Raw genomic sequence first — 27,345 nt, 5'->3', positions numbered from 1 at the left:
AAAACCATCCACATAGCAGGATGCTTCCATTATCATGCTTCACAAAAGGGATGGTATTAGACTGGGGCGGCAGGGTAGCCTAGTGGTTAAGAGCGTTGGACTAGTAACCAAAAGTGCAAGTTCAAACCCCTGAGCTAACAAGGTACAAATCTGTCGTTCTGCCCCTGAACAGGCAGTTAACCCACTGTTCCTAGGCTGTCATTGAAAATAAGAATTTGTTCTTAACTGACTTGCCTCGTTAAATAAAGGTTTAAAAAAATAAAAAAAAGACGAGTGATGAGTTGTGCCAGGTTCTCCAGACATAGCGCTTTGCATTCAGGCCAAAGAGTAAAAGTGATCTTATCATACCACAGAATCGTTTGCCTTATTCTTTCAGTCCTTCATACTTTTCTGCAACTCCAGGGGTGCTGTCATGTGCCTTTTTCTCAAGGAGTGGCTTCTGTCTGGTCACTCTCCCGTAAATCCCAGATTGGTGAAGTGCTGTACAGACTGTCGTCCTTCTGACAGGTTTTTCACATCAGTCAAGGAACTCTAGTTCTTTCAGAATGGTCATTGGATTCTTGGTCACCTCCCTGACCACGGTCCTTTTTACCCGGTTGCTCAGTTTAGTCGGATGGCCAGCTCTAGGCTCACACCTGTCTATATAAAGCCACAGGTGGACTCCAATGAAGTTGCAGTGACATCTCAAGGATGATCGAAGGAAATTGGATCCGCATGAACTCAATTTGGATCGTCATATGAAAGGGGTGTCAATTCTGTATTTCATTTTCTATACATTTGCTAACATTTCAAAAAACATGTTTTCACACTGTCATTATGGGGTAATGTGTGTAGATGGGTGAGGAAAAAAATATATTTAGAATTCAGGCTGTAATACAACAGACTGTGGCATAAGTCAAGGGGTATGAATACTTTCTGAAGGCACTGCCATCCTAGAAGTCGTTTGTGCGACTTCAAAATGAGGAGCATTGTACAAAACAAATTCATCAGCGATTAGATAGTCTAACAAATCTTATCCATGCAAAGTATCAAAAGTGATAACATCATCATGGAGGCTGGCGCTGGGCCAACCCATCGATTTCTGGGACCAATCAGAACGGTGTTTGTAATCTAGAAATCTAAGGCAAATCCAGACTCATAGTGGAGAAGAAACGTCAGTTGGCTGGATCGATGTAAATGGGTAGCCAGGCAAGGTATTGTGTTTTGTCTGTAGCGTTCAGTGGTGCATCTGATCTGTAGATGCCCTGCCCTAACTCTGGGTCGCTGATACCTCACAGGTGGCAGCCAGCTGGAGAATTTGTTTGACCTCTGCAGCTTAAGAGCACATTTCAGACAAACGTATACACTCGCTGAAGGTTGTAGTTGGGAACCTTTCATAGGCATTATTTCAAAGTAGCGTGTGGCCCACCTGATAATCAAAATATCAACATTAAAGCTGTAATATGTAACTTCGTAGGCGACCCGACCAATTTCACATAAATGTGTGTTATAGATCTGTAATTCTCATCGAAATCAAGTCTAAGAAGCGATAGATATGTTGTAGGTGCGCCATTTCTACGCTTCCCGTTCAGAAGTTGCCTCTTCCACTTTCGGTTTTGGACACGAGCTGAAAATACAATATTTTTGGTTCTGGAAAATATATTTCACAACCAGTATAGATGGTACCATTGTACGCTATCCTTAGTTATGTCACAAACTGAAATTAGGCGATCTATTCGAATTTTAGCAACCAGGAAAATTGTGGAGCGATATCTGCTTTGTGCATCTTTAATACAATATAGCTGACTGCAAACCACTTATGGGGAAGGCCCATCATTTAACAATGACCGCTATTGATAGTATACTATGCCATTTTGAAACAAAATATTAAAACACATTTAAAATAATAAAAAATAAAAAATACTGCTATGAAAACAGTAATACTCAGACTTGTTGTGTATCAGCAACAGTCTGTCTGTGTCTTTTCTACAGTCTGAAGTGGCAATTCCAGGCCACCTGGAGGCAAAAGAACAACTGGTTAGAAATCACATTGGGTAGGTTCCTGCAATGCCAAACACCACTTCTGCATTATAGATCGAGGAAATCTGAGACACCAGAGTAGTGCCTCTTCTCGTGCCGTTTTCTGTCGCCATCTTGGGAGAAGCGTTGCCCACAGACAGAGCATTGGTATGGTTTCTCTCCAGTGTGAACTAGACTGTGTCTCTTCAGTGACTCTTTTCGAAAGAATCTTTTTCCACAGTCTCCGCACTGATGATTTCTCTCTCCAGTATGAACCCTCCTCACGTGTCTCACCATGCCATCTATGCGAGTAAATGTCTTTCCACATTCCAAACAAGGATAGGTTGCTCTTTCTCCAGAGGTATGTGTTAATATATGTGTTTTGTACGATTTTGTATATGCAAAACTCTTCCCACACTCAGTGCAGTGATATGGTTTCTCTCCAGTGTGTACTCGCATGTGTATTTTAAAGTTGTGAATCTCCTTCCCACATATTGTGCAGAGAAATTTCTCTCTTTTTCTCAAATGTGTTCTCCTGTGTCTTTCAAAAAGTCCCTTGTACAAGAACTGCTTGTTACAGTCAGGACAGTGGAGGATCTCTCTGTGTACTAAAAAGTGTGCTTTCCAGTCAACCAGGTCTGAAAACCTTTCCTCACACTTTGAACAGCTATAACTTTTCTTGTGTGTTAGCTGATGTTTTTCAAGCTGTTCCAACCGGACAAAGCTTTTCACACAGTCAGAGCAGCGGAAATTACGTTCCTCCTTCATGTGTGTTTTTTGGTGTGACTTAACATGATCTAATCGCGCAAAACTTTTGTCACAGTCGGGGCAGTCGTAAGGCTTCTCTCCTGTATGTGTTCGCTGATGTCTTATAAGACGATTCTCTAGTCTGAAGCTCTTACCGCAGTCGGAGCAGATGTATGGCTTCTCTACAGTACTGAAACTCTCGGTCCAGTTATTAGAAGTACCTTCAGGATCCTCTTCATTCTCCTGCGTTGTTTGGGGTTGTTGTAATTTTTCTGAGTGTTGATTCTTTCGAACTGAACTTTTGTAAGGGGAGTCTTTGCCTGGCTGTGACTGGACCATTCTTTTCCCTGGTGCACTAGCTCGCATTTTACTCTTTTGCCTGCCTCTGATGGCTGTTCTCTGCTGTGTGTGCACACAGTCTACATTCATTTCAGTTTGATGGTTCGGTGTGACATTATGTTCCTCTTTAATATGTATTTTTTGGTGTAATTTAAGATTATCTAATCGAGCAAAGCTTCTCTCACAATGAGGGCAGTGGTGAGGCTTCACTCCTGTATGTATTTCTTGGTGTAATTTAAGTTTATCTAATCTAGCGAAAGTTCTGTCACAAACAGGGCAGTGGTGAGGTTTCTCTCCCGTATGTGTTCGCTGGTGTCTTATAAGATCCCTCACTTTTCTAAAGTTCTTACCGCAGTCAAAGCAGTAGTGTGGCTTCTCTCCTCCAGGACTGAAACCCTCGATCCAATCATCAGAATCATCAGTATCTAGGGGCTCCTCTTCCTTCTCCTCTACTGTTTTGCTATGTGTTGGTGTTCTCTTTCCTGGAGCTCTAGCTCGTACTTTACTCTGCTGCCTTTTACTCTCTCTAACTTTGCTGAATGTTCTCTGCTGTGTGAGCACCCAGTCTACATTGGATGCACTGCTGGTAGCTTTGAAGGTATTCTCCAGCTGGTGTTTTTCAAGCTTCTCCAATAGGACAAAACTTTTCACACAGTCAGAAGAGTGACAAATATGTTTGTCTTTTGCATGTTTTTTTTGGTGTGACTTAAGCTTATCTAAACGAGCAAAACCTCTGTTGCAATCAGGGCAGTGGTGAGACTTCACTCCTATGTGTATTTCTTTGTGGATCTTTAGCTTATCTAATCGAGCAAAACTTCTGCCGCAATCAGGGCAGTGGTGAGGCTTCTCTCCAGTATGTGTTTGCTGGTGTAATTTAAGCTTATCTAATCGAGCAAACCTTCTGTCACAATCAGGGCAGTGGTGAGGCTTCTCTCCAGTATGTGTTCGTCTGTGTCTTATAAGATCCCTCACTTTTTGAAAGCTCCTACTGCAGTAGGCGCAGTAGTGAGGCTTTTCTCCTCCAGGACTGAAGCCATCAGTGTCATCAGTATCTAGGGGCTCCTCTTCCTTCTCGTGTGTTGTTTGGGGTTGTTGTAGCCTTTCTGAGTTTTGATTCTTCTTCTCTGATTGGCACTGGACATTGGCTGGGCATTGATGCTCTCTATATGAAAGCACACAGCCTTCATTCTCTCTTCTGCTGGCAGCTTTGAAGTTATTCTCCGGCAGGTACTGTTGCTTTTCCACAATTTCAGTTTGACGAATACATGTGACAGCTTTATCCAGTGTGAGTTCTGGGTCCATTTGTAATTGCTTGGACAGTCTTCTGTCAAGTAAGCCTGCGACTAGTCGGTCTCTTATCATCTCACTGAGCAGAGCTCCATAACCGCAATGTTCTGACAAACAATGAAGTGCAGTGATAAAATCATCAGCTGTCTCTCCTGCTTCTTGTTGTCTTTGGTTGAATTTTGTTCGTTCTAATATTACATTCCTCCTAACTGCCAAATGTCCATCTTGCTGTTCATTATTAGAACTGTGGAAGTGTTCCCGTTCGATCAGGTTGTCATCTTGCAGGTCTTCTGAGGTGTCCATCTCCTCTGCCTGGAAATACATTTAAAAGTGCATAATTACTAATAGGCCTATCGTCTCTGTTCTCTAAAACATTCATTTTGTAATAGATAATAGTCTACTTTTCGATACAGTTAAAGTCAAAATTAGAATAGAGAGCATTCAATAATTAGCTAAACAAATAACTTGGGTCTATATATTTTTACAGTAGTAGCTAGTTCTAATCATTTGAAATACCTAGCAGTATCAAGATGATAATGTATTGTTTTTCATTAGGTGTAGAGATCCCCATAGCATAGCCTACCCAGTGGGCATATGACATGATAAAATAACATTTTTTTCTGGTTGAAATCTGGTCAGGACGTATTTTTTATGACATCTTTTCGACATCATAAAAAATACTTCCTATTTGGGTTGAAATCTTGATTGATCTACTGACCAGTTGTCTAAAGCATGAAACACACAGAATCTCACTGCCATATATATTTATCACTGAGGGAGGCCTTCTCTTGCAAGAACAAAAGCAGTACCTGCTGCGTGCCAACCCGGTAGCGACAAACCTATTGTTTCTACTCGTAGAATCGCAATACTTGTCAGTGGCCAACAACTTGACTTTAACCCAATCAGACAGCATGAACCCCCACTTGGGGGACCAACAGGAGTGACAACAAAAGGGGAAGGAAAATAGGAAATTGTAGCTAGCCAACATTATATACTATAGAAAACCAAAACCTTTGATGACACGAGAGTTCGCAGAGCAGCCTGTTAATTACAAACAAAACAGCGAAAGCACAGTCTTCGTGGGAAAGGCACATCATTAAAAACATTGGGAAACAAATGGTTGCAGTTCAGAGCCAACCTGGATACTAAAGGAGATCCTGAAGGAAATCTACAAGTATCAACAGCTTTATGCTATGGAGGAACTGCCAGTTGAGGACTTCTGAGGCATCTGTCTCAAACTAGACACTAATGTACTTGTCCTCTTGCTCAGTTGTGCACCGTGGCCTCCCACTCCTTTTTCTATTCTGGTTAGAGCCAGTTTGCGCTGTTCTGCGAAGGGAGTAGTACACAGCGGTGTATGAGATCTTCAGTTCCTTGGAAATTTCTCGCATGGAATAACCTTCATTTCTCAGAACAAGAATAGACTGACGAGTTTCAGAAGAAAGTTTTGTTTCTAGTCATTTTGAGCCTGTAATCGAACCCAGAAATGCTGATGCTCCAGATACTGAACTAGTCTAAAGAAGGCCAGTTTTATTGCTTCTTTCAATCAGAACAACAGTTTTCAGCTGTGCTAACATTATTGCAAAAGGATTTTCTAATGATCAATTAGCCTTTTAAAATTCTAAACTTGGATTAGCTAACAAAACATGCCATTGGAACACAGGAGGGATGGTTGCTGATAATGGGCCTCTGTACGCCAATGTCGATATTCCATTTAAGAAATCTGCAGTTTCCAGCTACAGTAGTCATTTACAACATTAACTATGTCTACACTGTATTTGACAAAGTAAGACTGGATTTATTTACAAATTCCTGAATTTTTTCAATTTCGGTAATTCTCTTATAAAATGGGTAAAAGTAACGTATAGCAACCCCAGGTGTAAAATAGTAAATAGCAGCTACTTCTCAGAGTTTTGAATTGTCAAGGGGAGTTAAAGAAGGGTGTCCGCTGTCACCATATCTATTCGTTATGGCCATCAAAATGCTAGCTATTAAAATCAGATCCAATAACAACATTAGAGGATTAGAAATCCAAGGCTTAAAAACGAAAGGTTTCCATGTATTCCAAAAACTCAAGCTTTATATTAAGTTCGCAAGTTAGATCCCTGCAATGTCTCATTGAAGATCTAGATAGCTTTTCTGGACTAAATCCTAATTATGATAAGTGTACAATATTACGTATTGGATCTTTAAATATAATACAACTTTTACACTACCCTGCAGTTTACCAATAAAATGGGCTGATGGTGAAGTAGACATACTTCGTACTCACATCACAAAATATATAAATAAGCTCTCCACAATGAATTTCAACACTAAACTTGTAAAAATAAACAAGATCCTGCAACAATGGCTATTTATGGAAAAATTGCCCGGATTAACTCCTTAGTCATATCTCAGTTTACTCACTTATGGCGCTGCCAACTGCCGATGATACGTTTTTCAAATCATATATATTTTGCTTTATCTGGGATGCTAAACCAGACAAAATAATGGATATGAATTGGGTGGGTTGAGATTATTACACATACACAGTTGAAGTCGGAAATTTACATACACTTAGGTTGGAGTCATTAAAACTTGTTTTTCAACCACTCCACAAATTTCTTGTTAACCTTTCTGGGGTAGGGGGCAGTATTTTGAAGTTTGGATGACAAACGTGCCCAGAGTAAACTGCCTGTTACTCAGGCCCAGAAGCTAGGATATGCATGGTAGTATTGGATAGAAAACACTAAAGTTTCTAAAACTGTTCAAATAATGTCTGAGTATAACAGAACTGATATGGCAGGCAAAACCCCGAGGACAAACCACCCCCACCCCCCAAAAAAATGTCAGCCTACCACTGTTTCTAATGGCTGTCATGTTTATTATGAGGCGAAATCCTCCCATATTGCAGTTCCTAGGGCTTCCACTAGATGTCAACAGTCTTTAGAAAAACTACAAATTCTAGCTCATTTTTCTAAGTGGCTCCCATTTTGGCTGTAGTGTTTATGTGCGTGGATGAGAGCGCGTTCTTTGATGTTTATCTCCGGTAAACACAATAACGATTCTCCGTCTTAACTTTTATCGTTTATTTACGTAGGGAACCCGAGGTTTGATTATAAACGTTGTTTGACTTGTTAAGGAGAAGTTTATTGGTAACGTTTGGGATTCATTTTGTATGCATTTTGAAGGAGGGAAGGAGGGAAACCGGTGGATTATTGACTGAAGCGCACCAGCTAAACTGAGTTTTTGGGTATATAAAGAAGGACATTATCGAACAAAAGGACCATTTGTGATTTAGCTTTGGAGTGCCAACAGAAGAAGATCTTCAAATGTAAGGCATTTATTATATCGCTATTTCTGACTTTCGTGGCGCACTTGCCTGGTTGAAATATGTTTTTCATGCTTTTGTATGCGTGGCGCTGTCCTCAGACAATCGCATGGTGTGCTTTCGCCGTAAAGCCTTTTTTGAAATTTGACACAGCAGCTGGATTAACAAGAAGTTAAGCTTTATTTTGATGTATGACACTTGTATTTTCATGAATGTTAAATATTTCTATAATTTGAATATCGCGCTCTGTAATTTCACAGGATGTTGGCCAAGTGGGACGCTACCGTTCCACCTGCCGGTAAGAAGTTAAAACTATATTTTTTGCAAGTCGGTTAGGACATCTACTTTGTGCATGACAAGTAATTTTTCCAACAATTGTTTACAAACAAGTTATTTCACAGTATCACAATTCCAGTGGGTCAGAAGTTTGCATACACTAAGTTGACTGTGCCTTTAAACAGCTTGGAAAATTATAGAAAATGATGTCATGGCTTTAGAAGCTTCTTCATCATTTGATGTGGATGCATTTCAAGGCCTACCTTCAAACTCAGTGTCTCTTTGCTTGACATCATGGGAAAATCAAAAGAAACCACCCATGACCTCAGAAAAAAATTGTAGACCTCCACAAGTCTGGTTCATCCTTGGGAGCAATTTCCAAACACCTGAAGGTACCATGTGCATCTGTACAAACAATAGTACAGAAGTATAATCACCACGGGACCATGCAGCAGTCATACCGCTCAGGAAGGAGATACGTTCTGTTTCCTAGAGATGAACGTACTTTGCTGTGAAAAGTGCAAATCAATCCCAGAACAACAGCAAAGGACCTTGTGAAGATGCTGGAGGAAACTGGTACAAAACTATCTATATCCACAGTAAAACAAGTCCTATATCGACATAACCTGAAAGGCTGCTCAGCAAGGAAGAAGACACTGCTCCAAAACCGCCATAAAAAAGCCAGACTAAGGTTTGCAACTGCACATGGGGACAAAGATGGTACTTTTTGGAGAAATGTTCTCTGGTCTGATGAAACAAAAATAGAACTGTTTGGCCTTAATGACCATCGGTATGGTTGGGGGGGGGGGGGCTTGCAAGCTGAAGAACACCATCCCAACTGTGAAGCAGGAGGGTGGCATGTTGTTGGCGTGTTTTGCTGCAGGAGGTACTTTTGCACTTCACAAAATAGATGGCATCATGAGGGAGGATAATTATGTGGATATATTGAAGCGACATCAAGACATCAGTCAGGAAGTTAAAGCTTGGTCGCAAATGGGTCTTCCAAATGGACAGTGACCCCAAGCATACTTCCAAAGTTGTGGCAAAAAAAGGACAACAAAGTCAAGGTATTGGTGTGGCCATCTCAAAGCCCTGACCTCAATCCCATAGAAAATTTGTGGGCAGCACTGAAAAAGCATGTGCGAGCAAGGAGGCCTACCATCCTGACTGAGTTACACCAGCTCTGCCAGGAGGAATGGGCCACAATTAACCCAACTTATTGTGGGAAGCTTGTGGAAGACTACCCAAAATGTTTGACCCAAGTTAAACAATTTAAAGGCAATGCTACCAAATACTAATTGAGTGTATGTGAACTTCTGACCCACTGTGAATGTGATGACAGAAATAAAAGCTTAAATAAATAATTCTCTATTATTCTGACATTTCACATTCTTAAAATAAAAGTGGTGACCCTAACTGACCTAAGACAGAGAATTCTTACTTACAGGATTAAATGTCAGGAAAAAATGCATTTGGCTAAGGTGTATGTAAACTTCCGACTTAAACTGTAAAAGCACTAAAACGCTCTCTAAAAGCTTCACTTAATCAAAAGTTTTACTTAAACCATAAATAGTTCAAGAAGATTACTAAGAAAAGCATATCCATTGTTTAAAAATTGCCTTTTTGCAGATTGCCATGTCTTCTTTTTCAAACAAGCATTGCATAGCTGGCTACAATTTTAATTTCATTCCACTCTAAAGATAAGAAATATTATGGCTGAACTCAAATGTGCTGGTTATTAAAATACCTATATTTATGGGATAGATGTTTGAAAAATGTATTTAGTTCTTAAATGATATTGTAAATTGGAATGGTAGAGTTAGGTCATTCATGGAGTTATCAGAACTGTACAGGAAGGTCTGCTCAATCCAAGAGTACAACCAACTGATGACAGCATTACCCAAAAATGGAGTAGGCACTGGCTGCGGTTCCGGGTTGGAGCGAGCGGTCGCATCTACACTTCGGTCCGCAGGTAGTATAACTTTTCATTACATTTCATTATAGTACAACGGTTTGATTTGTCTAATCTTAGCAATTTCTTCTTAGCTAGCTACATAGCCGTCTTTGTATCAAAGATAATTGCATAATTATCGTACTTCGTCGTCCTAACGTATCTGCCCAGCAGCTAGCTAAGCAGCTAGCTAACATCCACTGTCCACCAGCACTGTAGAAACTATTACACTCAACTGAACGACTCGATTAGCGTAGTGTCAGCTAGCTACATAGTTGTCTTCGCTGTCTTCGTATCCAAGATAATTGTGTAGTTTAGAGTGTGTAGACTTAGAGTGATTATCTTAATTTACCGAGGTTAGCTAGCCACCTATTTGTCGTCCTTAACGTAGGAGATGCTGCTAGCTAGCTAGCCAACAGCTAGCCAACCTCTACCGAATTGAACTTCAACTACCCGGTCAACATTCCGCGTCGCTCCACAGGTAGTATCACATTTTCATTTCACTTCATTACAGTACAACGGTTTGATTTGTTTGATCGTAGCTAGCCAGCTACATAGCCGTCTTTGTATCTAAGACAATTGTGTAGTCTAGAGTGATTTTCTAGGTTAGCTGGCCAGCTATTGTCGTTCTTTTAACGTAGCTAGCCAGCTAGCCCCCGAATAGCAGCACTGTAGAAACTATTACAGTACAACGGTTTGATTTGTTTGATCGTAGCTAGCCAGCTACATAACCGTCTTTGTATCTAAGACAATTGTGTAGCCTAGAGCGATTTTCTAGGTTAGCTAGCCAGCTATTGTCGTTCTTTTAAGGTAACGTAACGCAATCAACCTGCTAGCTAGCCAGCTAGCCCCCGAATAGCAGCACTGTAGAAACTATTACACTCGACGGAACGACTTGATTAGTGTAGTGTCAACATCGCAGCCACTACCAGCTAGCCTACTCCAGCAGTACTGTATCATCTCAATCATTTTAGTCAATAAGATTCTTGCTACGTAAGCTTAACTTTCTGAACATTGAGACGTGTAGTCCACTTGTCATTCCAATCTCCTTTGCATTAGCGTAGCCTCTTCTGTAGCCTGTCAACTATGTGTCTATCTATCCCTGTACTCTCCTCTCTGCACAGACCATACAAACGCTCCACACCGCGTGGCCGCGGCCACCCTAATCTGGTGGTCCCAGCGCGCACGACCCACGTGGAGTTCCAGGTCTCCGGTAGCCTCTGGAACTGCCGATCTGCGTCCAACAAGGCAGAGTTCATCTCAGCCTATGCCTCCCTCCAGTCCCTCGACTTCTTGGCACTGACGGAAACATGGATCACCACAGATAACACTGCTACTCCTACTGCTCTCTCTTCGTCCGCCCACGTGTTCTCGCACACCCCGAGAGCTTCTGGTCAGCGGGGTGGTGGCACCGGGATCCTCATCTCTCCCAAGTGGTCATTCTCTCTCTCTCCCCTTACCCATCTGTCTATCGCCTCCTTTGAATTCCATGCTGTCACAGTTACCAGCCCTTTCAAGCTTAACATCCTTATCATTTATCGCCCTCCAGGTTCCCTCGGAGAGTTCATCAATGAGCTTGATGCCTTGATAAGCTCCTTTCCTGAGGACGGCTCACCTCTCACAGTCCTGGGCGACTTTAACCTCCCCACGTCTACCTTTGACTCATTCCTCTCTGCCTCCTTCTTTCCACTCCTCTCCTCTTTTGACCTCACCCTCTCACCTTCCCCCCTACTCACAAGGCAGGCAATACGCTCGACCTCATCTTTACTAGATGCTGTTCTTCCACTAACCTCATTGCAACTCCCCTCCAAGTCTCCGACCACTACCTTGTATCCTTTTCCCTCTCGCTCTCATCCAACACTTCCCACACTGCCCCTACTCGGATGGTATCGCGCCGTCCCAACCTTCGCTCTCTCTCCCCCGCTACTCTCTCCTCTTCCATCCTATCATCTCTTCCCTCTGCTCATACCTTCTCCAACCTATCTCCTGATTCTGCCTCCTCAACCCTCCTCTCTTCCCTTTCTGCATCCTTTGACTCTCTATGTCCCCTATCCTCCAGGCCGGCTCGGTCCTCCCCTCCCGCTCCGTGGCTCGATGACTCATTGCGAGCTCACAGAACAGAGCTCCGGGCAGCCGAGCGGAAATGGAGGAAAACTCGCCTCCCTGCGGACCTGGCATCCTTTCACTCCCTCCTCTCTACATTTTCCTCCTCTGTCTCTGCTGCTAAAACCACTTTCTACCACTCTAAATTCCAAGCATCTGCCTCTAACCCTAGGAAGCTCTTTGCCACCTTCTCCTCCCTCCTGAATCCTCCTCCCCCTCCCCCCCCTCTGCAGATGACTTCGTCAACCATTTTGAAAAGAAGGTCGACGACATCCGATCCTCGTTTGCTAAGTCAAACGACACCGCTGGTTCTGCTCACACTGCCCTACCCTGTGCTCTGACCTCTTTCTCCCCTCTCTCTCCAGATGAAATCTCGCTTCTTGTGACGGCCGGCCGCCCAACAACCTGCCCGCTTGACCCTATCCCCTCCTCTCTTCTCCAGACCATTTCCGGAGACCTTCTCCCTTACCTCACCTCGCTCATCAACTCATCCCTGACCGCTGGCTACGTCCCTTCCGTCTTCAAGAGAGCGAGAGTTGCACCCCTTCTGAAAAAACCTACACTCGATCCCTCCGATGTCAACAACTACAGACCAGTATCCCTTCTTTCTTTTCTCTCCAAAACTCTTGAACGTGCCGTCCTTGGCCAGCTCTCCCGCTATCTCTCTCAGAATGACCTTCTTGATCCAAATCAGTCAGGTTTCAAGACTAGTCATTCAACTGAGACTGCTCTTCTCTGTATCACGGAGGCGCTCCGCACTGCTAAAGCTAACTCTCTCTCCTCTGCTCTCATCCTTCTAGACCTATCGGCTGCCTTCGATACTGTGAACCATCAGATCCTCCTCTCCACCCTCTCCGAGTTGGGCATCTCCGGCGCGGCCCACGCTTGGATTGCGTCCTACCTGACAGGTCGCTCCTACCAGGTGGCGTGGCGAGAATCTGTCTCCTCGCCACGCGCTCTCACCACTGGTGTCCCCCAGGGCTCTGTTCTAGGCCCTCTCCTATTCTCGCTATACACCAAGTCACTTGGCTCTGTCATAACCTCACATGGTCTCTCCTATCATTGCTATGCAGACGACACACAATTAATCTTCTCCTTTCCCCCTTCTGATGACCAGGTGGCGAATCGCATCTCTGCATGTCTGGCAGACATATCAGTGTGGATGACGGATCACCACCTCAAGCTGAACCTCGGCAAGACGGAGCTGCTCTTCCTCCCGGGGAAGGACTGCCCGTTCCATGATCTCGCCATCACGGTTGACAACTCCATTGTGTCCTCCTCCCAGAGCGCTAAGAACCTTGGCGTGATCCTGGACAACACCCTGTCGTTCTCAACCAACATCATGGCGGTGGCCCGTTCCTGTAGGTTCATGCTCTACAACATCCACAGAGTACGACCCTGCCTCACACAGGAAGCGGCGCAGGTCCTAATCCAGGCACTTGTCATCTCCCGTCTGGATTACTGCAACTCGCTGTTGGCTGGGCTCCCTGCCTGTGCCATTAAACCCCTTCAACTCATCCAGAACGCCGCAGCCCGTCTGGTGTTCAACCTTCCCAAGTTCTCTCACGTCACCCCGCTCCTCCGCTCTCTCCACTGGCTTCCAGTTGAAGCTCGCATCCGCTACAAGACCATGGTGCTTGCCTACGGAGCTGTGAGGGGAACGGCACCGCAGTACCTCCAGGCTCTGATCAGGCCCTACACCCAAACAAGGGCACTGCGTTCATCCACCTCTGGCCTGCTCGCCTCCCTACCATTGAGGAAGTACAGTTCCCGCTCAGCCCAGTCAAAACTGTTCGCTGCTCTGGCCCCCAATGGTGGAACAAACTCCCTCACGACGCCAGGACAGCGGAGTCAATCACCACCTTCCGGAGACACCTGAAACCCCACCTCTTCAAGGAATACCTAGGATAGGATAAGTAATCCTTCTCACCCCCCCCTTAACGATTTAGATGCACTATTGTAAAGTGGCTGTTCCACTGGATGTCAGAAGGTGAATTCACCAATTTGTAAGTCGCTCTGGATAAGAGCGTCTGCTAAATGACTTAAATGTAATGTAATGTAAATGGAAGGAGGTAGGGACTTGTCTGTCTGCCCAATATAAAGGATCAAAACTGGCAGAGGAATAAAAATAGCATCAATAGGAAAGTATACCAGTTTTATTTGAGGACCAGGATGTTGACAACTGTGCCATACAGATTACAAAATAGTTGGGAAGAGATTTTAGATGTACCAATTCCATGGTACAGGGTGTATGAGTTGGTATATAAAATGATGCAAGATTCAAGACTTTGTGCTTTTCAGCTAAAATTATCATTTACAGTAGAACACGTCACCAACAAAATGTTGAATATTTAGGCATACAATCATCAAAGCTCTGCAGATTTTGTTGTGAGGATACAGAATCAATAGACCATTTATTTTGGTGTTGCCCCCAGGTAGCCCGTTTCTGGTCTCAGGAATGTCTGAAAATGCATATAACATTGATCTAAAATTGACCCTAGACATAGTACTGTTGGGGGATTTGGAGAGACCGGGTCAGTCAATTACTAAACATTCTTAATAAAAGTATTTATCTTCAACTCGCAATCTGTGGATTCTATTCTATAGATTGAAATTGTGTGTTAAACATCACAGCATAGTTGAAAGATATACAGTGGGGGGGGAGTATTTAGTCAGCCACCAATTGTGGTTGACTAAATACTTTTTTGCCCCACTGTAGCGATAGATGGGATGGGATGAAGGAAGCTGAGGGTTGGGTTGTGGAATTGGAGACGAGTGGGATTGGAGTTGCTGGGCAAATGGTGGTCACCCCAGAAACTGACTGGTCATCTGATCCACGCCCCTACGTTTTTCCCCTGGTATCTGTGACTAACAGATGCATATCTGTATTACCAGTCATGCCAAAACCATAGATTAGGGCCCAATTCATTTATTTCAATTGACTGACTAACTCAGTAAAATATTTGAAATTGGTGCATGTTGCGTTTATATTTTTGTTCAGTATATATAAGCAAGTGCATAGTGTTTCTGGGCCATGCACCCATTGGATATAAGACACTAGAACCATTACAATTATAAAAATTGGAGTAATGTTCTTTTTCAGCAGGGTTTCATGATTCAGCTTAGCAGTTGGCAAAGCGCACCAAAGCGGATTAGGGTCTCATGGCATTCTGTACCCAGTCAACACTCTGGGCTCAGGCATATTTTGTTTGAGACTCAGGGGACTCTGCATGGACTCAGACTCTTCCCGAGTCCGGCAGAATCATATTACTCAGTGCTCTGTCTAATGGTACTCGGTGAGAGTCCACTTCAACAAATCCGGCCCGATTAATAGGCCTAGGTTTTTTATTTCAATATCCTACTTCAATCCACCAGGATTTACAAAACCCTATTTTTAGCGCATTGATTTCAATTAATAAATCAATTGCACCTGAATTTTACCCTGAAAAATATGACTTTTATATTTTCCTGTAAAGCTTTTAAGCAAATAACACATGCAGTAATTTTATTTTAGTAGACAAGTAAGGAGATAGGCATATCAGTACCAGCTAAAACTTGGATTGGAATCACTGTACGCAGGTAGCCTGCATTGTTCAAGTGTTCCATATGGCTGTTGGGACAGAGCGCCTGGTAGGCTACACAGAGCTAGAAAACAACAGTTTTTGAAATTTACACACAAACATCTTCCAAAAGACTTGACTGCTAATAAGTGGTAGCCCGTGCTCTCCCGCATTCTTGTTTTACTTTTGTAAGTAAAGTGGCAGTTTGTTGGGGAGAAGAACATCAAGAAAATATTGGCTAGCTAGAGTTGGCTAAATTAACTGGCTAATGACATTTTTACCTGTTGTTGCCATTGGTTGTAGCTTGATAACATTGACACCTGTTTAGTTAATGCCAGTAAATGTGTATGTTCTCTGTGTGTGTGTGTGTGTGAGAGAATCACAATAACTTTAGAAAACATTGTCAAAGTTGTCATGCTAGCTGTGTGTATGCATGTGAGTTTTCTGTGTGAGAGAGATTTATTTTGTTGCTTTTTTATTTAACCTTTATTTAACCAGGTAGGCAAGTTGAGAACAAGTGCTCATTTACAATTGCGACTTGGCCAAGATAAAGCAAAGCAGTTCGACACATACAACACAGAGTTGCACATGGAGTAAAACAAACATACAGTCAATAATACAGTAGAAAAATAAGTCGATATACAATATGAGCAAATGAGGGGAGATAAGGGCGGTAAAGGCAAAAAAAAGGCCATGGTGGCGAAGTAAATACAATATAGCATGTAAAACACTGGAATGGTAGATTTGCAGTAGAAGAATGTGCAAAGTAGAAATAAAAATAATGGGGTGCAAAGGAGCAAAATGAATAAATAAATACAGTAGGGGAAGAGGTAGTTGTTTGGGCTAAATTATAGATGGACTATGTACAAGTGCAGTAATCTGTGAGCTGCTCTGACAGCTGGTGTTTAAAGCTAGTGAGGGAGATAAGTGTTTCCAGTTTCAGAGATTTTTGTAGTTCGTTCCAGTCATTGGGAGCAGAGAACTGGAAGGAGAGGCGGCAAAAGTAAGAATTGGCTTTGGGGTTGACCAGAGAGATATACCTGCTGGAGCGCGTGCTACAGGTGGGTGATGCTATGGTGACCAGTGAGCTGAGATAAGGGGGGACTTTACCTAGCAGGATCGTGTAGATGACCTGGAGCCAGTGGGTTTGGCGACAAGTATGAAGCGAGGGCCAGCCAACGAGAGAGTACAGGTCGCAGTGGTGGGTAGTATATGGGGCTTTGGTGACAAATCGGATGGCACTGTGATAGACTGCATCCAATTTATTGAGTAGGGTATAGGAGGCTATTTTGTAAATGACATCGCCGAAGTCGAGGATCGGTACGATGGTATGTTTGGCAGCATGAGTGAAGGATGCTTTGTTGCAAAATAGGAAGCCAATTCTAGATTTAACTTTGGATTGGAGATGTTTGATGTGAGTCTGGAAGGAGAGTTTACAGTCTAACCAGGCACCTAGGTATTTGTAGTTGTCAGAACCATCCAGAGTAGTGATGCTGGACGGGCGGGCAGGTGCAGGCAGCGATCGGTTGAAGAGCATGCATTTAGTTTTACTTGTATTTAATAGCAGTTGGAGGCCACGGAAGGAGAGTTGTATGGCATTGAAGCTCGTCTGGAGGGTTGTTAACACAGTGTCCAAAGAAGTGCCAGAACTATACAGAATAGTATAGTCTTTGTAGAGGTGGATCAGAGACTCACCAGCAGCAAGAGCGACATCATTGATGAATACAGAGAAGAGAGTCGGCCCAAGAATTGAACCCTGTGGGACCCCCATAGAGACTGCCAGAAGGCCTGGACAACAGGCCCTCCGATTTGACACACTGAACTCTATCAGAGAAGTAGTTGGTGAACCAGGCGAGGCAATCGTTTGAGAAACCAAGGCTATAGGAGTCTGCCGATGAGGATGTGGTGATTGTCGAAAGCCTTGGCCAGGTCAATGAATACGGCTGCACAGTATTATTTCTTATCGATGGCGGTTAAGATATCGTTTAGGACCTTGAACGTGGCTGAGGTGCACCCATGACCAGCTCTGAAACCAGATTGCATAGCGGAGAAGGTGCGGTGGGAATCGAAATGGTCGGTAATCTGTTTGTTGACTTGGCTTTCAAAGACATTAGAAAGGCAGGGTAGGATAGATATAGGTCTGTAGCAGTTTGAGTCAAGAGTGTCCCCCCCTTTGAAGAGGGGGATGACCGCAGCTGCTTTCCAATCTTTGGGAATCTCAAGACGACACGAAAGAGAGGTTGAACAGGCTAGTAATAGGGGTTGCAACAATTTCGGCAGATAATTTTAGAAAGAGAGGGTCCAGATTGTCAGAATGGCTGATTTGTACCGATCCAGATTTTGCAGCACTTTCAGAACATCAGCTGACTGGATTTGGGAGAAGGAGAAATGGGGAAGGCTTGGGCGAGTTGCTGTGGGGGGGTGCAGTGCTGTTGACCGGGGTAGGGGTAGCCAGGTGGAAAGCATGGCCAGCCATAGAAAAGAAGCTAGCCTTGGAGAAGCTAGCCTTGTATATTGTGTATATTGGTTTCTAACTTCCCTGAAAAGTTGCATATCACGGGGGCTGTTCGATGCTAATGCAGAATGCCGCAGGATGTTTTTGTGCTGGTTAAGTGCAATCAGGTCTGGTCTAGAGATGATCACAATAACTTACAGAAAATATTATCATCATTGTGTCATGCTAGCTGTGTGAGTGAGTGAGTGAGAGATTGTGTGTGACATTGTGAGCTCGCCTAGTTCTTGAAATGTGTACCCCCCAATATGGATGTTAAGTGTTTCTTGATTCATCAGGGATCCTTGTGTATCTTGTATTTGACAATACAATAAGCCTTTCCCTGCTCCCCCTCAACACTCATTCTTATGTTACCTCAAATGCCCTTAGCAATTCTTGATTCTCTGTTTTTGCAGGAGTCTGCTAGCTTGGATAGAAGAATGGAAGAAAGAACAATGGGAAGGAGAAGAGAATTTATCAAGCCTGCTGACTAAGAAATGTAGATATGTTCTGCTCTCACTCTCGGTCTGCCTGACTGCCAGATTGCTGAGGGGCAACATAATCCATGTACATGCTAAGCTGTCTAACTTAGTGAATACCTTAGGTAATAGTTCATCATGATTCGTCTCAGTCTTTACAATTCCTGAAACATGTCGATGACCTGATGCATGGCCTCTCCAACAGTGCATGGCTACCCACTCGGTTACCAGTGACCTTTTCAGCCACATCCCAGCAAGAGGAGAGAACAGAACCACCCCTCTATTTGATACTCTGACCTTAAATGTCTAACGATTCCTTCTAACCAGCTTGGTAAGAGCTAGGTTTGTACTAGCCAGAGTTGTGGACTCTAGTGACATGACTGGAGACTCGACTTGATATAAAATCACTCCAGACTTGACTTGGCGCCTCAAGACCTAGGACTTTGTATTGAAATTATCTGGCCAGGTTTTGTAACAAATTTTGTGGCAGAGTCTCTGTGGATTACCCTAGCAACAAAATGTGCAACAGATTGGCTATTGAAACACACTCTGTCCTCTGATTGGACCAGCAAACCCAGCACAGGTCCGGTGAGCTCGCGAACAGATTGCTGACTTGCTGTACAGCTATTGGATTGGGTGCAGTGCAAACGTAAATTTGTAGAGAGAGAGGATTGCCATAACAAATAAATATGCAGCTTCAAAAATGGTTCGGTGATCAAGAATATTAACCGTTTACTTTGCAAGCTCACCAGCAATGTGGCATCATGCAACAGTTAGGCCTACTAGCATGGTATGTCAAAAGTGCTTGAAATTGATTATTTACTTATGAAGCTTGCATTTACATTTTTTGTTAAAGCTGCAATACGTAACTTTTTGGTCGACCCAACCAAATTCACATAGGTCTATAACTCACATTTCTGTCACTCATTCAAAGCAAGTCTAAGAAGAGGTAGCTATGTTCTACGTGCACTATTTCCATGCTTCTCGTTCTTAAATTCTGTTTTTGGCAGAGCCCCACCCGTTGTGAACCCCACCTGTTTAGTTAAAAAAATATACACACACACACACAGTACCAGTAGAAAGTTTGGACACACCTACTCATTCAGGGGTTTTTCTTTATAGGAATGTATTTATTACAATTGAATTAAATGCATAAAAGCCTTATAGGTATTTAGGGAACATGATACATTGCATCAGAAAGACAACCATGTTGTTACCATCTTACATATATTTTTAAGTGAGAAACTGTTAGGTTTCAGATGTGTCACATGCACTTATTGAAGTATTTTTAAAAACTTCATAATTTTCAGTGTACAAGATCCCCAGAAATTGGGTATCACACAACATAATATTTAAACTGGAAGACCCTCAGTAACAGTTGTGCAAACCATACCCCCAAATATTAGAATGAGCCCCTGCCTCTAGCTGGGCATGGTGTGGGCCAAGGCGTCAGCATGCTTCAGTTCGACTGGCACCTAGCCGGAATCGACTAGTCGAACTGAACCAGTTACTCCCATAAAAGACCTTTGCTTGAAAAACAAGAAAAAAAGCAGCAATAGTACTGTTTGTCCATTTTGAGAGACCTCAAAATAGTCCAAATTAATCGAAGATAACTCAAAAGAATCTGTCATTAATTTGGACATTTTTGCCAAAGAGACCTTCGTCGCGCAATTTTACATTTAAGATGTTTGGTGCAGTATTTTTCAATTAAAAAATGCTAATGAAAACAAGTCGTCTCTCGTTGAATGACAAAGACTTTATTTATGAATCCCTACAGTTGATCAATCCCAGACAAAAGGGCGTAGACGTCGGCTCCGAACTTCAGCTTGCCTCTAGAAAAACATGTGGCCCAGACGAAAAAAACATCACTGAAGTCCAAAACTAACAAAAACATCACAAAATAATACAGACTCCACCAATCTGTATCGTCCAGGAAGCATGCAGACGCCTTTAGCCCATGTTGGGTTTGGTGTGGGCCAGCCCCTTTTGGCAGTGGAGTGGGCCGGCCCGCACCAAGCCCGACTCGGCCCACGTCAGGCTATTGTGGGATTAGTGTGGGCTAGCCTGTGTCGGGTGGGCTTTGTGTGGGCTAGCCCGTGCCCACCGAATGGGGTCATGTTTGCTGGGAAGTGCATATACAGTGCATTCAGAAAGTATTCAGACCCTTAGACATTTTCCACATTACAGCCTTATTCAATCTACACACAATAGCCCATAATGACAAAGCGAAAAACAGATTTTTAGAAATGTTTGCAAATTTATAAAATAAAACAGTATTCAGACCCTTTGCTATGAGACTCAAAATTGAGCTCAGGTGCATCCTGTTTCCAATGATCCCCCTTAAGGTGTTTCTACAACTTGGATACCACCTGGGGTAAATTCAATTGATTGGACATGATTTGGAAAGACACACACCTGTCTATATAAGGTCCCGCAGTTGACAGTGCATGTCAGGGCAAAAACCAAACCAGGAGGTTGAAGGAATTGCACGTTGAGCTCCGAGACAGGATTTTGTTGAGGCACAGATGGGGAGAAGGGTACCCAAAAAATGTATGCAGGTTTGAAGGTCCCCAAGAACACAGTGGCCTCAATCATTCTTAAATGGAAGAAGTTCAGAACCACCAAGACTCTTCCTAGAGCTGGCTGGGCAATCGTGGGGTAGAAGGACCTTGGTCAGGGAGGTGGCCAAGAACCCGATTGTCACTCTGACGGAGCTTCAGAGTTTCTCTGTGGAGATGAGAGAACCTTCCAGATGGACAAGCAACTCTGCAGCACTCCACTAATCAGGCCTTTATGGTAGAGTGGCCAGATGGAAGCCACCCCTCAGTAAAAAGGCACATGGACCCCAAAGGACTTTCAGACCATGAAAAACAAGATTCTCTGGTCTGATGAAACCAAGATTGAACTCTTTGGGCTGAATGACAAGAGTCACATCTGGAGGAAACCTGACATCATTCCTACGGTGAAGCATGGTGGTGGCAGTCTCATGCTGTGGGGATGTGTTTCTGGGGCAGGGAATGGGAGACTATTTAGGATCGAGGGAAAGATGAAAGGAGCAAAGTACAGAGAGATCCTTGATGAAAACCTGCTCCAGAGTGCTCAGGACCTTAGACTGGGGGCGAAGGTTCACCTTCCAACAGGACAATGACCCTAAGCACACAGCCAAGAGAACGCGGGGTGGTTTCGAGTGGCCCAGCAGGATCGGACATCTCTGGAGAGACCTGAAAATAGCTGTGCAGCGACGCTCCCCATCCAACCGGACAGAGCTTGAGAGGATCTGCAAAGAAGAATGGGAGAATCTCCCCAAATGCAAGTATACCAAGCTTGTAGCGTCATACCCAAGAAGACTCGAGGCTGTAATCACTCCCAAAGGCGCAACAAAGTACTGAGTAAAGAGTCTGCATATTTATGTAAATGTCATATCGGTTAATAAAAATGAACCGTTTTTGCTTTGTCATTATGGGGTAGTGTGTGTAGATTGATGAGGGGAAAAAACGATTTAATCCATTTTAGAATAAGGCTGTGATGTAAGAAAATGGAGAAAGGGGTCTGAATACTTTCCGAATGCACTGTATGCATCTCTGAGCTTGTTAGAAAGATTCTATTTGGTTTCTCAAGGGGAGGCTGTGCAGTCGTGCTCGCTACCTGTGTCCGTTCAGATTGTATCAATCTTAACCTGCCTGAGGCTATTTCTTTTGGGAAATTGCCCATGTATATTTGATAAATCTACTTGTATATTTTGTATGATATGGCGCTTTCACCTGTAAATAAATGTACATTGAGCACGTCAACCTGCCATGCTGATTTCATGTCCCTTAAGACTGGTACATGGTCCATGTGATGTTATTTTTGACAATTACATAATCAAAATGTGTTGTTGACAAAATAATGAAAAGGGCTGTCAGGTAGCCTCAATAAATAGACAAAGATTTTGTTGAACAAGTCATTGCACGTAAAGGATGTTTTTTTGGGGGACTCTGACCTTGTGACTTGTTTGTGACCCTTTACACATAAAAAAGAAAGGTAAATGCAAAACTAATTAAGACTGCCAAGCTGTCCTCAATCGGGGGAACCTCTGTCCGGGACAAGGTCCTCAGGATTATGGAGCGGTGTGTTTAGGAGGAGGCTTAAGCACAACTTTACCCTTTAGAGGTGAGTTAAACATTTATTATCCAACTACTGTCTAATTTTGATATCCTCTTTCTTAAAAATGTTTCAAACTGATGAGATCCTTGACGAAATTGATCATTGATGCCCCACTCGGTGAGATCTTGCATGGAGCCCCAGACCCCAGACCGACCGTCATCTTGAAATTCTTCGATTTTCTAATAATTGCGCCAAAAGTTGTTGCCTTCTCACCAAGCTGCTTGCCTATTGTCCTGTAGCCCATCCCAGCCTTGTGCAGGTCTACAATTTTATCCCTGATGTCCTTACACAGCTCTCTGGTCTTGGCCATTGTGGAGAGATTGGAGTCTGTTTGATTGAGTGTGCGGACAGGTGTATTTTATACAGGTAATGAGTGGAGAACAGGAGGGCTTCTTAAAGAAAAACTAACAGGTCTGTGAGAGTCGGAACTCTTACTGGTTGGAAGGTGATCAAATACTTATGTCATGCAATAAAATGCAAATTAATTAAAAATCATACAATGTGATTTTCTACAGTTGAAGTGTACCTATGATAACAATTACAGACCTCTACATGCTTTGTAAGTAGGAAAACCTGCAAAATCGGCAGTGTATCAAATACTTGTTCTCCCCACTGTATATACACACACACAAAATCGGCCGATTAATTGGTATTGGCATTTTTTTTGGTCCGCCAATAAATTTGGTATCGTATCGGCGTTGAAAAATTATAAAAATTGGTCAACCTCTAATTTTACACATGTTAAATTTGCTGAAAATAAGCACAGTTGACAGTGAGAGGACGTTTCTTTTTTTGCTGAGTTTAGTACCATGGACATAGTTTTATCCAGCCGAGTCTACAAAGTTTATTCAGGAAGGTACTTTTCTAGTTATTTTAAAATCTCAAAATGATAAAGTTGTAATGCGCTGATTTTCTTCACTGCAGATCTGAGACATCACACCACTTTTCAAGGTCACTACGCTCCAGATCGCCTTCTGTGCTCAGAGGTCCTTGAGGATCCTACCCCTTAACACCACTCTTATTAATCATTACTTGCTCAGAACATGAGAACATATGAAAGCTGGTGGTTCCTTTTAAAATGAGACTTCAATATTCCAAGGTAAGAGGTTTTAGGTTGTAGTTAATATAGCATTTATAGGACTATTTCTCTCTATACCATTTGTATTTCATATACCTTTGACTTATTTTCCACCATAATTAGCAAATAAATTCATTAAAAATCATACAATGTGATTTTATGGATTTTTTTTCTCATTTTGTCTGTCATAGTAGAAGTGTACCTATGATGAAAATTACAGGCCTCATCTTTTTAAGTGGGAGAACTTGCACAATTGGTGGCTGACTAAATACTTTTTTTGCCCCACTGTATACCTGCTGGAGCGCGTGCTACGGGTGGGTGCTGTTATGGTGACCAGTGAGCTGAGATAAGGCGGGGCTTTACCTAGCAAAGACTTGTAGATGACCTGGAGCCAGTGGGTTTGGCGATGGGTATGAAGCGATGGCCAGCCAACGAGAGCGTACAGGTCGCAGCGGTGCGTAGTATGTTGAGTGTTGGAGGCTATTTTATAAACGACATCACCAAAGTCGAATAGGTCGAATGTTGTGGAATAGGAAGCAGATTCTATATTTAATTTTGGATTGGAGATGTTTAATATAATTCGGGAAGGAGAGTTTAACTTTGAACTAGACACCTAGGTATTTGTAGTTATCTTCATATTCTAAGTCAGAACCGTCCAGAGTAGTGATGCTGGATGGGCGGGCAGGTGCGGGCAGTGATCGGTTGAAGAGCATGCTTTTAGTTTTACTTGCATTTAAGAGCCGTTGGAGGTCACAGAAGGAGAGTTGTATGGCATTGAAGCTCGTCTGGAAGTTTGTTAACAGTGTCCAAAGCAGGGCCAGAAGTATACAGAATGGTGTCGTCTGTGTTAGAGGTCGACCGACTATGATTTTTCAACGCCGATACCGATTATTGGAGGACCAAAAAAGCCGATACCGATTAATCGGCCGATTTTAAAAAATGTATTTGTAATAATGACAATTACAACACTGAATGAACACTTATTTTAACTTAATATAATAAATACATCAATAAAAATCAATTTAGCCTCAAATAAATAATGAAACATGTTCAATTTGGTTTAAATAATGCAAAAACAAAGTGTTGGAGAAGAAAAGTGCAATATGTGCCATGTAAAAAAGCTAATGTTTGAGTTCCTTGCTCAGAACATGAGAACATATGAAAGCTGGTGGTTCCTTTTAACATGAGACTTCAATATTCCAAGGTAAGAGGTTTTAGGTTGTAGTTAATATAGCATTTATAGGACTATTTCTCTCTATACCATTTGTATTCCATATACCTTTGACTATTGGATGTTCTTATAGGCACTTTAGTATTGCCAGTGTAACAGTATAGCTTCCGTCCCCCTCCTTGCCCCTACCTGGGCTCGAACCAGGAACACATCGACAACAGCCACACACTCGAAGCAGCATTACCCATCGCTCCACAAAAGCCGCAGCCCTTGCAGAGCAAGGGGAATAACTACTCCAAGTCTCAGAGTGAGTGACGTTTGAAACGCTATTAGCGCACACCCCGCTAACTAGCTAGCCATTTCACATCGGTTACACCAGCCATTAGGCTGATAGGCTTGAAGTCATAAACAGGTGTAAAAAAATAAAAATAAACGTATTTTTTTTATCAGAAAATTCGGCGTCCAAAACTACATATTTCCGATTGTTATGAAAACTTGAAATCGGCCCTAATTAAATCGGCCATTCCGATTAATCGGTCGACCTCTAGTCTGCGTAGAGGTGAATCAGAGACTCACCAGCAGCGAGAGGGACATCATTGATGAATACAGAAAAGCGAGTCGGCCCGAGAATTGAACCCTGTGGCACCCCCATAGAGACTGCCAGAGGTCCGGACAACAGGCCCTCCGATTTGACACACTGAACTCTATCAGAGAAGTAGTTGGTGAACCAGGCGAGGCAATCATTTGAGAAACCAAGCCTTGGCCAGGTCAATGAATACGGCTGCACAGTAATGTCTCTTATCGATGGCGATTATGATATCGTTTAGGACCTTGAGCGTGGCTGAGGTGCACCCATGACCAGCTCTGGAACCAGATTACATATCGGAGAAGGTACGGTGGGATTCGAAATGGTTGGTAATTTGTTTGTTAACTTGGCTTTCGAAGACCTTGGAAGGCAGAGTAGGATAGATATTGGTCTGTAGCAGAATTATGAAACAATTACTGTATGCAGATATGCAAAAAAATATATATATTTTTCCATTTATTGATCTGTTTTAAATGTAAGAATGTTGCAGAATTAAACTTTCATTGGTGCCTATGGAAACAAATAGAAATATAATGAACAATCCAACTTTCACTATCCAACTTACTCCACTGAAATACTTTTTACAGTATGTAATAAACTGTAGTCAAGTGGTCATTACCAGGTTGATGGTCTTAACTATGACTAGTACATAATATAGTGGCCAGAATTATGACCAACTGGTCATATGGTGGTCAGTAAAATACGTCATACCCTGGTCAGTAAAAAGGTGTAACAAAAAAAAAAACACATTCAAACAGTCACGTCAGTTTGTCAAAACCAGGTTTTGCCCACTGGGTAGTGATCTGGGTTAGAGAAGGTTAATTGACAGTAGAAGTAGTATCTTTACCTGTGGATAGTCTGACTTCGTCTCCTTGTGTTTAATGAAGCCAGACAGCCAGGACAGCGTGGTGAGTATTTGTGTTTGTATTCCTGATGCTGCATCCCCACTCTTCCCCTTAATCTTCCTCCTCAGTCTGACATATCGGTCTCTCAATTTCTTCCATTTCGTCCTGCAAATCTGTTCTTCTACTCCCAGAGTTTGGGCTATCTCCTTCCAGCTGTTGTTGGTTATTGTGAAGTCTTTATAGTCTTTCAATGAGGTGTTGTACAAATTGTTGTACCTTCTGACCTCTTCAATGAGCTTTTCCTCGAAACTTGCGTCGTCTTGCATCTTGCTTGTCTTAGCGTCATCGGTATAATGGGGCTCATCTTCATCTTGGTTCTCCTGCATTGTTTGGTTCAGTCCTTCCTTCTCGAGTTCCGCCATTTTCTCTGATGTGTTATATATCCGAACAGAAAGGGTGTGGGTAAAACCAGAGGCTGCAAACCAAAGAAGTCTGGTGTGCTATTCAATAAACAACATTTTTGTCTGCTTCTGCAGGTAGCAATTGAAGCTTTTGGTTAGATTTGATTCAAAGAAATAAAAATCCCATCATCTCACACGAGCCAAGGCTTGTTGTTGCTACTGCATATCTATTCTACTTTCTACGGTATGCTATTCCTCTCTCCACACCAGACGCATTGTGGTCAGGTTTAGAAAGAACAAGACAAACACAGCAACATAAACTACCGATTGATAACGACTCTAGCTAACTATTTTCTGCAATCATTGGCACTTTAGAGTTGGCATTTTACATGATCCGATATGCAAATCACATGCACGGCGAAATGTCGTAAAATGCAGGCAGACGTTTCACTTTACTTCTCAATGCCGAGTATGGAAAGTCTAAAGGGTCAATAAGTGGGTCATCACTAGTTACCACAGCCACAAAGTAGAATGTCTAAACCCTGCCTATTTAAAACATTTCTATTTTTAAAAT

General features: G+C 42.8%; 1 long non-coding RNA gene across 1 annotated transcript; it reads right to left on the bottom strand.

The window, feature by feature from the left end:
• Nucleotides 1-1,753: 1,753 nt before the first annotated feature.
• LOC135542652 (uncharacterized) lies at nucleotides 1,754-27,212 on the bottom strand. The gene is made up of 2 exons (XR_010456117.1): nucleotides 26,373-27,212; nucleotides 1,754-4,683 (listed from the first exon to the last, which is right to left on the bottom strand). It is a non-coding gene; the product is annotated as an uncharacterized LOC135542652 (long non-coding RNA).
• Nucleotides 27,213-27,345: the final 133 nt, after the last annotated feature.

Source organism: Oncorhynchus masou, chromosome 6, assembly GCF_036934945.1.
Source record: "Oncorhynchus masou masou isolate Uvic2021 chromosome 6, UVic_Omas_1.1, whole genome shotgun sequence".
Lineage (NCBI taxonomy): Eukaryota > Metazoa > Chordata > Actinopteri > Salmoniformes > Salmonidae > Oncorhynchus > Oncorhynchus masou.
This window is presented reverse-complemented; position numbering and strand designations above follow the sequence as displayed.